This window comes from Equus asinus, unplaced genomic scaffold, assembly GCF_041296235.1.
Source record: "Equus asinus isolate D_3611 breed Donkey unplaced genomic scaffold, EquAss-T2T_v2 contig_4, whole genome shotgun sequence".
Taxonomy (NCBI): domain Eukaryota; kingdom Metazoa; phylum Chordata; class Mammalia; order Perissodactyla; family Equidae; genus Equus; species Equus asinus.
The window spans coordinates 582562-597149 of NW_027225071.1; the positions used below are offsets into that span (position 1 = coordinate 582562).

Sequence of the window (14588 nt, forward strand, 5' to 3'; positions counted from 1 at the left end):
AACATAACTAGTTATTAGGGAAATGAAAATCCAAACTACAATGAGATACCACCTTACACCTGTTAGAATGGCTATAATTACCACGACAAAAAACAGTCAATGTTGGAGAGGATGTGGAGACAAGGGAACCCTCCTACACTGCTGGTGGGAATGCAAACTGGTGCAGCTAATATAGAAAGCAGCATGGAGATTTATCAAAAAAGTAAAAAATAGAAATACCATATGGGGGCTGGCCCCATGGCCGACTGGTTGGGTTCACGTGCTCTGCTTCGGTGGCCCAGGGTTTCATAGGTTTGGATCCTGGGTGTGGACATGCCACCGCTCATCAGGCCATGCTGAAACGGCATCCCACATAGCACAACCAGAGGTGATCACAACTAGAATATACTGGGGGGCTTTAGAGAGAAGAAGAAGGAAAAAAAAAAAAGAAGAAGATTGGTTGGGGCCAGTCCGATGGCCGAGTGGTTAAGCTCCTGTGCTCCGCTTCGGTGGCCCGGGGTTTCACCAGTTCAAATCCTGGGTGCAGACATGGCACCACTTGTCAAGCCATGCTGAGGCGGCATCCCACATGTCACAACTAGAAGGACCCACATCCAAAAATACACAACTATGTACGAGGGGAGGGGCTTTGGGAGAAAAAGGAAAAATAAAATCTTTTCTTTAAAAAAAAAGAAGAAGATTGGCAACAGATTTTAGCTCACATGCCAATCTTTAAAAAAAGAAAAAAAGAGGGGGGCCGGCTCCATGGCCAAGTGGTTAAGTTCGCGCGCTCCACTGCGGCGGCCCAGGGTTCAGATCCTGGGCGTGGACATGGCACCGCTCGTCAGGCCACGTTGAGGCGGTGTCCCACATCCCACAAACAGAGGGACCTGCAACTAAGATATACAACTGTGTACAGGGGGGTTTGGGGAGATGAAGCAGAAAAAAAAAAAAAGACTGGCAACAGTTGTTAGCCCAGGTGCCAATCTTAAAAAAAAAGAAAAAAAGAAAAAAAGAAATACCATATGACCTGGCTATCCCACTACTGGGTATTTATCCAAATAATTTGAAATCAACAATTCAAAGAGACTTATGCACTCCTATGTTCATTGCAGCATTATTCACTATAGCCAAGATACAGAAGTCAACCCAAGTGCCCATCGACTGACAAATGGATAAAGAAGATGTGGTATATATATATATATATATATATACACACACACACACACACATAATGGAATACTACTCAGCCATAGAAAAAGACAAAACCGTCCCATTTGCAACAACATGGATGGAGTTTGAGACTATTATGTTAAGCTAAAGACCAGGCAGAGAAAGAAAAACACCAAATGATTTCACTCATATGTGGAAGATAAACAAATATATGGACAAAGAGAACAGATTAGTGGTTACCAGAGCAGGAGGGGGTTGGGAAGTGGACAAAAGAAGTAAAGGGCACATATATATATGATAAGTCACACATAATAACGTACAACTGAAATTTCACAATGTTATAAACTATTATGACCTCAATAAAATAAAGAACATATATGTAAGAAAATGTGATATGCATACATACATATATACATACATATACACATACATACATACATACATAAATACATACACACACAATGGAATATTATGCAGCCTTAAAAAAGAACGCAATCCTTTCCTGTGCTACGACATGAACGAACCTCGAGGATATCATGCTAAGGGAAATAAACCAGTCACAAAAGGACAAATGCTTTATGATTCCATTCCTATGAAATATCTAAAATAGTCAAAATCATAGAAAGAGAAAGTAGAAAAGTGGTTGACAAGGGTTAGGGAGGGGGCATTACTGTTTAATGGGTATAGAGTTTCAGTTTTGCGAGATTATGCAGTTTGAAAGATCTGTTGCACAACAATGTGGAGATACTTAACACTACCGAACTGCACACTGAAAATGGTTAAAGTGGTAAATGGAATGTTTTGCGGGCTTTTGTGCCATGATAAAAACTTTTTTAAAGAAGGCAGGGCTAGATGTACAGATATGTGAGATGTTTTCCTAGTTATACCGTTAAATGAAAAAAAAAGCAAGTCACATAACACTGTGCATAGTATTTTAATATTTGTGTTAGGGGTGAGTGGGGAGAGGAGAGAGAGGATAAGATAAGATAAAAAGTGAAATAACTCGGAAAGAATGAAAATTACACTTGATAATGGTGGCAGCCTTGGGAAAGTAATCTGGTAGCTGGGGGAACAGGGCAGGAGGCGGCTTCACTATACTTCACTATATACTCTTCGTCCCGCTTATATTTTGTACCATCTGAGTGGATTTCCTATTCAAACAATGGATGTAATTTCAATATTAAGGCAGTGTAGTATTAGTGGAAGAATGCACAGATAGATCAGTGGAACAGAATAGAGGGCCCAGAAATAACCCGCACAAACAGAGTCAACTGATCTCTGACAAAGGACCAAAGGCAATTCAATGGGGAGAGGACAGTCTTTTCAACAAATGGTGCTAGAAGAACTGGACATTTACATGCAAAGAAAGCAAAGCTAGACACAGACCTTGCACTTTTCATAAAAATTAACTCAAAATAGATACAGATCTAAATTTAAAATACAAAACTATAAACTCCTATAAGCAAAATGGAGAAAATCTAGGGGATTGTGAGTTTGGCAATGACTTCTCAGATGCAACACAAAAAGCATGATCTATTAAAGAAAAAGTTGATAACTTGGAGTTTATTATTAATTAAAAACTTCTGCTCCGCAAAAGACACTGTTAAGAGAATGAAAAGATAAGCCACAGACTGGGAGAAAATCTTTACAAGATATATCTAATAAAGGACTGGTATCCAAGATATGCAAAGAACTCTTACAACTCAACAATAAGAAAACAAAGACTCAACTTAAAAATGGGCAAAAGAACTGAACAGACACCTCATCAAAGAAGATATACTGATGGCAAATAAAGTTATAAAAAATGCTCATCATCATATGTCATCAGGAAATGGCACATTAAAAGAACAATGAGGGGCTGGTGTGGTGGCATAGTGGTTAAGTTCGCGTACTCTGCTTTGGCAGCCTGGGGTTCATGGTTCAGATTCCAGGCACAGCCTACACATGTCTCATCAAGCTATGCTCTAGTGGCAATCCCACATACAAGACAGAGGAAGATTAGCACGAATTTTAGTTCAGGGACAATCTTCCTCAAGCAAAGAGAGGAAGATTGGCAACAGATGATAGCTCAGGACCAATCTTCCTCACCAATAAATAAATAAATAAATAAACAAACAAACAAACAAACAAACAATGAGATACCACTACACACCTATTAGAACGGCTAAAATCCAAAACACTGACAACACCAAATGCTGATGAGGATGTGGGGCAACAGAAACTCTCATTCATTGCTGGTGGGAATGCAAAATGATACAGCCATTTTGGAAGGTTTCTTACAAAGCTAAACATACCTTTATTATATAATCCTGCAATTGCAAACATGAATGAATGAAAGAATTGAAAACTTACATCTACACAAAAACCTGCACACAAATGTTTATACCAACTTTACTCATAATTGCCAAAACTGGGAGCAACCAAGATGTCCTTCAGTAGGTGAATGGATCAATAAATGGTGGTAGAACCAGACAATGGAATATTGTTCAGCCCTAAAAGAAATTAGGTATCATGTCATGAAAAAACATGGATGAAATTTAAATGCATATTAATAAGTGAAAGAAGCCAATCTGAAAAGCATACATACTATATGATTCCAACTAAATGATATTCTGGAAGAGACTAAACTATAGAGACTGTAAAAGATCAGTGGTTGCCAGAGGTCGAACAGACAAAGCACAGAGGATTTTTAGAGCAGTGAAACTACTCTGTATGATACTATAACGGTGGATACATGTCATTATACATTTGTCCAAACCCACAGAATGTACAACACCAAGAGTGAACTCTAATGTAAACTATGGACTCTGGGTGATAACGACGTGTCAATATGGGTTCATCAATTGCCACAAATATACCACACTAATGCAAGTAATTAATAACAGGGGAAACTGGGGGTTGAGGTAGGTAAGGGGGTGTGTGAAAACACTCTGTACTCTCTACTCAGTTTCTCTGTAAACCTAAAACTGCTCAAGAAAAAGCCCATTAAAAATGAATGTAATTAAAAAGCATAAAGTAACAATTCATTTCTTTTCTCCTAGGTCTGTCTAGTTTTTTTAACATAGAAGAAATTAAAACCACCTCTCCACTCACATTACGAAAATTATGAGGGAGAACAGAACCTTTAAAGGTAAACCAGGTACAAACTTCCAGTTATAAAATAAATAAGTCATGGGGATGTAATGTACAGCATGGCAACTATAGTTAATAATACTGTATTGCACATTTGAAAGTTGCTAAGAGAGTAAATTTTAAAAGTTCCCATCATGAGAAAAAAAATTTGTAACTATGTATGATGATGGATGTTAACTAGACATTGTGGTGATCATTTTGCAAGATATAGAAATATCAAATCATTATGTTGTACTCCTGAAAGTAACAAGGTGTATGTCAATTATACTGCAATAAAAAAATTAAACCAAACAAGCTTAATCTTATAGCTCCAAAGCAAATAATGTATCCTTCTTAGAAACTAGTGGGAGTTCAATAAATTATGCAATACTTTTTAAAGAGTCTAAACTTAAGCAAGTTAATAATTAAGGTTTTTAACATCACTCTCCAAATCTTCTGCTTTTTCAAAAAGAGTTACTAAAAAGTAGAAGAAAAAGAATCAGGTGTATTTGAAAATGAACCAAATAGAAATCTTAATTATAAATAAAGTGAAGTAAGAACCTCAATGAACTTACTGAAAGAAAAAAAAACAGCAAGAGATAGTGAATTTTAAGATAGCTATGCCAAAATAGCCTGAATTGTCTAGTTTGGGGAATATCAAGAAAATTGTATTCTTTAATGGTAAATGTCACTAACACATGCCGTTATTGTAGTAATGCCTTATTTTTCAAATTACCAAAATCAAGGTTGTCATGTGTGATGTTCTGAAGAAGAAAACAAAGTCGGCGATCACTCACAATGTGAATGCTACAAGTCATTAAAGGATTACCCTGAGTTACAGAAATTTAGCCTTTATACTGAGTAACTTTTTAAATTCCATTTTAAAGAAATGCTTTAGAGTAAAAAGGTTTGGATGATACCTCCAAAAATATAGATTAGTTTTCTTCAAGTGATATGTCTGGGTGATTTTTTTTCTGGCTTTCTACTTGTCCATTTTCTCCAAATTTCCTACAATGAGCATATATTATAAAGCTGGTAGGGAAAGTTAAATGATTCTAATTGTGGTAAGCAACAATAGGACCATCCATTTTCTGCTGGCAAGTATGAATCCTAGCATCAATCATGCCAACATAAACCTTAGCTCAATATTATTTTAAAAAGTACTCTACCAAACTTCAAATATGATGATTAAGCTTTCTGAGCTTTCTACCTTAAAGTCTTAGTAGTATCTTCTTCATAAATTCTCTTTACCGATTGAGGAAGTTCCTGTCTATTCCTAGTTTTCTGAGCTGTCATTATCACCAAACAACATTGAATTTTGTCAAATGCTTTTTCTTCGCCAATTGAGACGATCTGTGGTTTTTTTCCCTCATTTTATTAATATGTATTATGTTAATTTATTTTTGTATCACAGGCATTCCTGGGATAAATCCCACTTGGTCATGGTGTATAATCCTTTAGTATGCTGCCGCATTTGCTTTGCTGGTATCTCGTTAAGGATTTTTGCGTCTATGTTTGTAAAGAGTATTGGCCTATAGTTTTGTCTGTGTATGTGATGTCAGGGTAATACTGGCCTCGTGGAATGAGTTAGGAAGTGTTTCCTCCCCTTCTATTTTTTGGAAGCGTTTGAGAGGGATTGGTGATAATTTTTCATTAAATGTTTGGTAGAATTTACCTACTTGGGTTTTTCGTTATTGGAAGGTTTTGATTGACTCAATCTTTTTATTTTTTATAGGTGTGTTCAGATTTTCTATTTCTTTTTGAGGTTGCTATGGTAGGGTGTGTGTCCATTTCATTTAGGTTATCTAATTATTTAGCATACAATTATTCACAGTATACCATTATAAACCTTTTTATTTCTGTGATGTTAGTAATAGCCTCACTTTCATTTCTGATTTTGGCAATTTGAGTCTACTCTTTTTTTTCTAGTGTAACTAAACATTTGTCAGTTTTGTTGATCTTTTCCAAAAACCAATGTTTGGTTTTGTTGATTTTCTCTATTGTTTTACTATTCTTTATTTTGTGTATCTCCATTCTAACCTAATCCTTAGTATTTCCTTCCTTCTGCTAGCTTTGGGTATAATTTCTTCTTCTATATGTCTCCTATAACTAGTTTCTTCTATATCTATAGTTTCTTCTTTTCTAATTACTTAAGTTGTAAAGTTAGGTTATTGATTTAAGATCTTCCTTCTTTTTAATGTAGACATTTACAGGTATAATTTTCCCCCTGGGCAATGCTTTCACTGAATTTGATGCTCTTGTATGTCATGGTTTTTTTTCACTCATCTCTTTTTAGTATTTTCTAATTTCCTTTGTGATGCCTTCTTGAACTCTTTTGTTGTTTCAGAGTATACTGTTTAGGTGGTGACGTCAGCATCATGGCAGAATGAGTCACTCTCTTAGTCTCTCTCCTGTAAGTTACAACTAAATGGACATGGATTAACCAGTAGAGGACTCCCTGCGCAGCACAACAGGACGTCTAAGAGATCTACACAGCTACATATCTGAAGGGGGTGGACTGGAGGACTGGGAGGCAGTGGAACTAGGTGAGCCCAAACCTTTCCCTCCTTGGTGGCAGCAAGCGAGGTCACAGATCCTCACACAGCAGCCAGTGCAACTGTAAGAGGAGGTGGGGACAGCACGGCCTGTGTGAACACTTTCGGAGTTGTAGCCCAGCCGAGGGAGTGCCCACCTGGCCCTGGTGGCCCCACCGATTGGAACACTGTACACAGAGTGGTGATGGCTCAGCCCCCACAAAGGTGCCCGTCAGCTGAGCACAGTGCAGGTGAGAAGGCACCCTGCTGACTCGGAAGGCACCCCTGCCCATGGAGCACAGCAACCACGGGACCCGCCGATGGGCAGCTCAGCCCCTGTGTAGGTGCACCTCCTGCCTAGCGCACAGCTACTCAGCTGGTCCCCTATGGAGAAGAGAAGTGCTGGCTACGGTGTCCAACATGCCCGCACAGCACAGAGGCCCTGCCTACAAGAGCAAAACCTACAGAGCAGCTGGAGCCAGCTGGAGCAAATGCAGAGTAGCCCTAATCATAAAACATCTGGCAGATGGGGCAGGATCAGAAAACACAGCTCCTGCTCCACCTCAGCAGTGGCAGGTGTAATTTCTTCTTCTATATATCTCCTATATCTAGTTTCTTCTAGATCTATAGTTTCTTCTTTTCTAGTTACTTAAGCAGTAAAGTTAGGTTATTGATTTAAGATCTTTCTTCTTTTAATGTAGACATTTACAGATATAATTTTCCCTCTAGGCAATGCATTCCCTGCATTCAATACTACCACAAATGTGCTAGTAAAGGATCAGTTCATCAAACACCATGAATAACTACAGTAACACTTCAGAGCAGAAGGAAAATGACAAGTCTCCAGAAACCAATCCTCGACTCACAGAAACTTACAATTCAAACGACAGACAATTCAAAATAGTTATCATAAAGAAGCTCAATGAGTTACAAGAAAACTCAGAAAGACAGTTAAACGTGCACACGAATAAAATCAGTGAGCAGAACAAGTGCTTCAACAAAGATTGAAACTCTAAAAACAAAACAAACAGAAATTATGGGTATGAAGAACACAATTAACGAGATAAAAAATAATCTGGAAACTATAAAAAATAGAGCTGACATTATAGATTACAGAATTAGTGATTTAGAGACTAGAAATATAGAAATGCTTCAGGTACAGGAGGAGAGAGAACTAAGATCTTTAAAAAATGAAGAAATTCTGTGAGAAATATCTGACAATTAGGAAATGCAACATAAAGATTACAAATACTCTAGATGGAGAAAGGAGCAGAGGGCTTGTTCAAAGAAATAATACCTGAGAACTTCCCAAACCTAGGGAATAAACTGGATTTACAAGTATACAAAACCAATAGATCTCCTAATTAAATCAATGCAAAAAGACCTCCTCCAAGGAATATACTAGTAAAACTGGCAAAAGTCAACAACCAAGAAAAAATATTAAGGGCAGCAAGACAGAAGAAAATAACCTACACGGGAACCCCTATCAGATTTCAGGGGATTTCTCAGCAGAAAACTTACAAGTTAAGAGAAAATGGAATGATAGATTCAAAATACTGAAAGACAAAAACTTTCAGCCAAGAATACTCTATCCAGTGGAATTATCCTTCAGATATAATGAGGAAATAAAAACCTTTCCCAGATACACAAAACCCAAGGGAGCTCAACAAGACCTCTCTGACAAGAAATGATGAAGGGAGCCCTATTTCATGTACCAAAAGGCAAAGGTTTACAAAACCTTGATCAAGGAGGTAAACAGAATCACAAAATTGCAGCTCTATATTACAATAGGTCAGTAAACACTTAATTGTAACATAAAAGACAATGGGAAGGAAAGCATACAAGTAAGTATAAACACTTCAATTTAGTCACAAACTCACAACACAGAAAACAATTTGTGAGAACAATAACTCAGAAGAGGAAAAGGAAAGGGATGGAACCTGCTTAGAATAATGGAGATAAGAGGCTATCAGAAAATGGACTATCTCATCTATGAGATCTTTTATACAAACCTCATGGTAACCACTTAAAAAAAAAGCCAGAGGAGTTGGGCTGGCCCAGTGATGCAGTGGTTAAGTTCACATGTTCTGCTCCATCGGCCCGGGTTTCACCAGTTTGGATCCCAGGTGCAGACCTACTCACTGCTTGTCAAGCCATGCTGTGGCAGGCATCCCACATATAAAACAGAGGAAGATAGGCACGGATGTTAGCTCAGGGCCAGTCTTCCTCAGCAAAAAAAAAAAGAGGAGGCTTGGCAGTAGACGTTAGCTCAGGGCTAATCTTCCTCAAGAAAAAAAAAAAAAAACCAGAGCAGAGCCACAAATCATAAATAAAGAGAAAATTGCCAGGAGCCGTGGCTACATCATTTGATCGGCTGTTTGACAGGGTCCAGCCAATTAACGCTGAGGGGTACAGGGTCGCCCCTTGGTGAAGAATAACCGGCCGGCCCCTCACATAGTTCTGAAACCTGTGCTGCTTCTAATTGCCCTTCATTCCTTTTCCTTTCTTAACCTCCAGTTTTCACTCCTTTGGGTGGCTGCTTGGGAGGCACTACCTCCTGGGAAAATTAGATATAGTAAGAGAATGTGACCACCTGCAGGTAACTTTCAAGATATTTTTCAGTTAATTAATGGAGGAGCACACAGTCCCTTTTGAGACAAGCAGAAAGGAATCCTGCCCAGATAAGATGTCGAGTTAGGTTTATGGCCTCCATCTGGTGAATGTTTCCTTCTCCCTCCAGTTCTTTGTCTAAATATATATATGCATCGTCCTTCTAAGTTTGCTGGTTAATTGGATGATCAAGAAGTATCTATATATTATTCTTGACCTTCTGCTTTCTGTTAAAATGTTATAGAGGTTTTCTCCTAAAAGCACTAAATAATAAATAATTGATGAGTAGAAGGGCCGAGGGGTGCAGGGATGCCCCTCGGTGAAGAATGGCCGGCCGACACCCCTGATATTTTCTGAATTATATGCATGCTTTCTATCAAGGTTATGTCTATACTTGTTTCTGTTTTTCATTCTTGAAGATATATACTTTAGCTTAGCTTTTCAGCCCTTTACTTTACTAACAAAATGATACTTTCTCCAGCAGTGTGCTTAAGGGACTGTGAGCTCTACAATCTAAAAGACAAAGGAATGCTTTCACCCCCTAAAGGGCACGAAAATGTAAAGATGTTTAACTGCCCACTGAGAATGCAATTAGCCCTGGGGATAAGATACCCTGGAGTCACCTTTTGTTCCCATTAACCATCTACACTAATGGCATAAATGATTGAGGGAGGCAGGGATGGCTCCATCAGCATGTAACCAGACGGTCCGGAGGCCTGGACCTTCCCTCTTTGATTTAACCTTACCATGAATTACAACAGAAGTCTAGGTACCTATCTCTTTTAGCTTAGAGACAATAAACACTAGTTAATTGTGGAGAAGACTACCATTAACTTTAGGCTCTATAGAATAGAATGCTAATAAATATTCTTGTGCTCGTTTTTTACTTCCTTATCTCTCCGAGAATATTTGTAGAGCTATTTCTGTACTAATCCTGAAAAATATAAATACGACACTTGTGCACAGTAAAGTTGGACTTGCTAACACCAACCCAAGTCTCACGTCCCCTTTATTTTCCCCTCATTGCGCCGACGCCATCCATCCCTCAGGAACCTGGACTCGGCCGGGGCGGGACTCTGGCAGAAAATTGAGAAAACCGTCACAGAAAACCACCAGTCTGAAATAGCAGTCAGAAATACAAGGGAAAAGAAATGATAGAAATATAGAGCAACCAGAAAACAAGAGACAGAATGGCAATATTAAGCCCTCATATATCAATAATCACTCTAAATGTAAATATATGGAATTCTCCAGTCAAAAGACAGAGAGTAGCTAGACGGATTAAAAAACAAAACCCAACAATATGCTGCCTCCAGGAAACACATCCCAACTGTAAAGACAAATATATGGACAGAGTGAAGGTATGGAAGACGACAGTCCAAGCAAATGGAAAGCAAGAGAAAGAAGGTGTTGCCATACTTGTATCAGACAAAGCAGATTTCAAGATAAAAAAGACAATGAGAGACATGGAGGGGCAGGCAGCATACAATAAAAAATGGACATTCCACCAAGAGGACATAATGCTTATGAATATATACGCACCTAACACAGGAGCACCAAAGTAGAAAAAGCAACTATTAACAGACCTAAAGGGAGAAATCAACAGCAACACAATAATAGTAGTGGACTTCAACACTCCATTTAGATCAACGGATAGATCATCCAGACAGAAAGTCAACAAGGAAACAGTAGCCTTAAATGCAATACTGTTCAAGATAGACTTAACAGAGAACATTCTATGCAAAAAACAGCAGAATACACATTCTTCTCAAGTGCACATGGAACATTCTCAAGGATAGACCATATGTTGGGAAACAAGGCAAGCCTCAAGAAATTGAAGAAGATTGAAATAATATCAAGGATCTTTTCTGACCACAATGCTATGAAACTAGAAATCAGATACAAGAAAAAGGATGGGAAAGTCACAAATATGTTGAGACTAAACAACATGCTACTGAACAACCAGTGGGTCAATGGAGAAATCAAAAAATACCTGGAGACAAATGAAAATGAAAACACAACATACCAACTCTTATGGGATGAAGCAAAAGTGGGGCTAAGAGGGAAATTTACAGCAATAGAGGCCTACCTCAACAAAGACGAAAAATCTCAAATAAGTAATCTTAAACTACACCTAACAGAATTAGAAAAAGAAGAACAAACCAAGCTGAAATAATCACAAGGAGGGAAATAATAAAAATTAGAGCAGAAATAAATAAAATAGAGACTAAAAAAGCAATAGCAAGAATCAATTGAACTAAGAGCTGGCTCTTTGAGAAGATAAACAAAATTGACAAACTCTTAGCCAGACTTACTAAGGAAAAAAGAGAGAAGGCTCAAGTAAATAAAATTAAAAGTGAAAGAGGAGAAATTAAAACAGATACACAGAAATACAAAAGATTATAAGAGAATACTATGAAAAAATATATGACAACAACTTGGACAACCTAGAAGAAATGGATAAGTTCTTAGAACCATACAACCTCCCAAAACTGAATCAAGAAGAAATATAGCATCTGAAAAGACCAAAGTAAAGAGATTGAAACAGTAATCAAAAACCTCCCAAAAAATAAAAGTCCAGGACCAGATGGCTTCTCTGGAGAATTCTACCAAACATTCAAAGAAGATTTAATACCTATCCTTCTCAAACTATCCAAAAAATTGAAGAAGAAAAAATGCTTCAGAACTCATTCTATGAGGCCAAGATCACCCCAATACCAAAACCAGACAAGGACAACACAAACAAAGAAAATTACAGGCCAGTGTTGCAGATGAACATAGACGAAAACATGCTCAACAAAATATTGGCAAACTGAATATAGCAATACATTAAAAGGATCATACACCTCGGTCAAGTGGGATTTATACCAGGGATGCGTGGACTGTACATCTGCAAGTCGATCAATGTGATACACCACATTAACAAAATGAGGAATAAAACCCACATGATCATCTCAATAGATGCAGAGAACGCATTTGACAAGATCCAACATCAATTTATGATAAAAACTCTCAACAAAATGGGTATAGAAGGAAAGTATCTCAAGATAATTAAGGCCATATATGACAAACCCACAGCCAACATCATACTTAATGGTGAAAAACTGAAAGCCATCCCTCTGAGAACAGGCACAAGACAAGGGTGCTCACTCTCACCACTCCTATACTACTGGAGGTTTTGGCCAGTGCAATTAGGCAAGAAAAAGAAAAAAGAGGTCCAAAGTGGAGAAGAAGTAGAACTCTCACTGTTTGCAGATGATGTGATTCTATATATATAAAACTCTAAAGAATCTACCAGAAAACTATTAGAAATAATCAACAACTACAGAAAAGCTGCAGGATGGAATGTCAGCTTAGAAAAATCAGTTGCATTTCTATACTCTAATAACTAACAGAGTGAGGTCAAGAATATGATCCCATTTACAATCACAACAAAAAGAATAAAATATCTAGGAACAAATTTAACCAAGGACGTGAAAGACCTCTACACTTAAAAGTCTAAGACATTATGGAAAGAAGTCAAAGAAGACATAAAGAAAGGGAAAGATATTCCATGCTCATGGATTGGAACAGTAAACATAGTTAAAAGGTCCATATTACCTAAAGCAATCTACAGATTCAATGCAATCCCAATCAGAATCCCAATGACATTCTTCATGGAAATAAAATAAAGAATCCTAAAACTCATATGGAACAACAAAAGACCCCGAATAGCAAAAGGAATCCTGAGAAAAAAGAACGAAGCTGGAGGCATCACAATCCCTGACTTTAAAATATACTACAAAGCTAGAGTAATCAAAAAGCATGGTACTGGAACAAAAACAGACACACGGATCAATGGAACAGAACTGAAAGCACACTCTATGGACAGCTAATCTTTGACAAAGGAGCCAAGCACATACAATAGAGAAAGGAAAGTCTCTTCAATAAATGGTGTTAGGAAAACTAGACAGCCACATGCAAAAGAATGAAAATAGACCATTATCTTACACCATACATAAAAATTAACTCAAAATGGATTAAAGACTTGAATTAAAGACCTGAAACCATAAAACTTATACAAGAAAATATAGGTAGTACACTCTTTGACATCGGTCTTAGCAGCATCTTTTTGAATACCATGTCTCCTCAGGCAAGGGAAACAAAAGAAAAATAAACAAACAGGTCTACATCAGACTAAAAAGCTTCTGCAAGGCAAAGGGAACCATGAACAAAATGAAAAGACAACCCACCAACTGGGAGAAAATATTTACTAGTTTTATATGTGACAAGGGATTAATTTCCAAAATATATAAAGAACTCATACAACTCAACAACAATAAAACAAACAACCTAATCAAAAAGTGGGCAGAAGATGTGAACAGACATTTTTCCAAAGAAGATATACTGATGGCTAACAGGCACATGAAAAGATGTTCAGCATCACTAATTTTTAGGAAAATGCAAATCAAAACTACAAAGATATCACCTCACACCTGTCAGAATGGCTGTAATTACAAAGACAAAAAAAATTAACAAATGTTGGAGAAGATGTGGAGAAAAGGGAACCCTCATACACTGCTGGTGGGAATGCAAAGTCTTGCAGCCACTATGGAAAATAGTAGAGATTTCTAAAAAAATTAATAGAAATATCATAAAATACAGCTATCCTACTACTTGGTCTTTGTCCAAAGAACATGAAATCAACAATTCGAAGAGATTGTGCACCCCTATGTTCATTGCAGCAATATTCACAATAGCCAAGAGGTGGAAGCAACCCAAGTGCCCATCAACTGATGCATGGATAAAGAAGATGCGGTTTATATATACAATGGAATACTCTAAATACAGCTCTAAAGAAAGACAAATCATTCCGTTTGCAACAACATGGATGGACCTTGAGGGTATTATGTTAAGCGAAATAAGCGAGACAGAGAAAGACAAACACTATATTATTTCTCTCATATGTGGAAGATAACACACAGATAAAGAGAACAGATTAGTAGTTACCAGAGTGGAAGGGGTTGGGAGGGTCGTCAAAAGGGGTAAAGGGGCACATATATATGGTGACTGATAAAATTTAGACTCTTGTTGGTGAGCACGATGCAGTCTATCAAAAATCTGATAAATAATAATGTACACCTGAAATTACTCAATGTTATAAACCAATATGACCTCAATAAAATAATTGGAAAAAAAAGA

General features: G+C 37.5%; 1 protein-coding gene across 4 annotated transcripts in view; it reads right to left on the reverse strand.

The window, feature by feature from the left end:
- The window catches only part of LOC139039730 (serine/threonine-protein phosphatase 2A regulatory subunit B'' subunit beta-like), a 144504-nt gene that overhangs the window by 113284 nt on the left and 16632 nt on the right, over positions 1-14588 (reverse strand). The window lies entirely within an intron of this gene.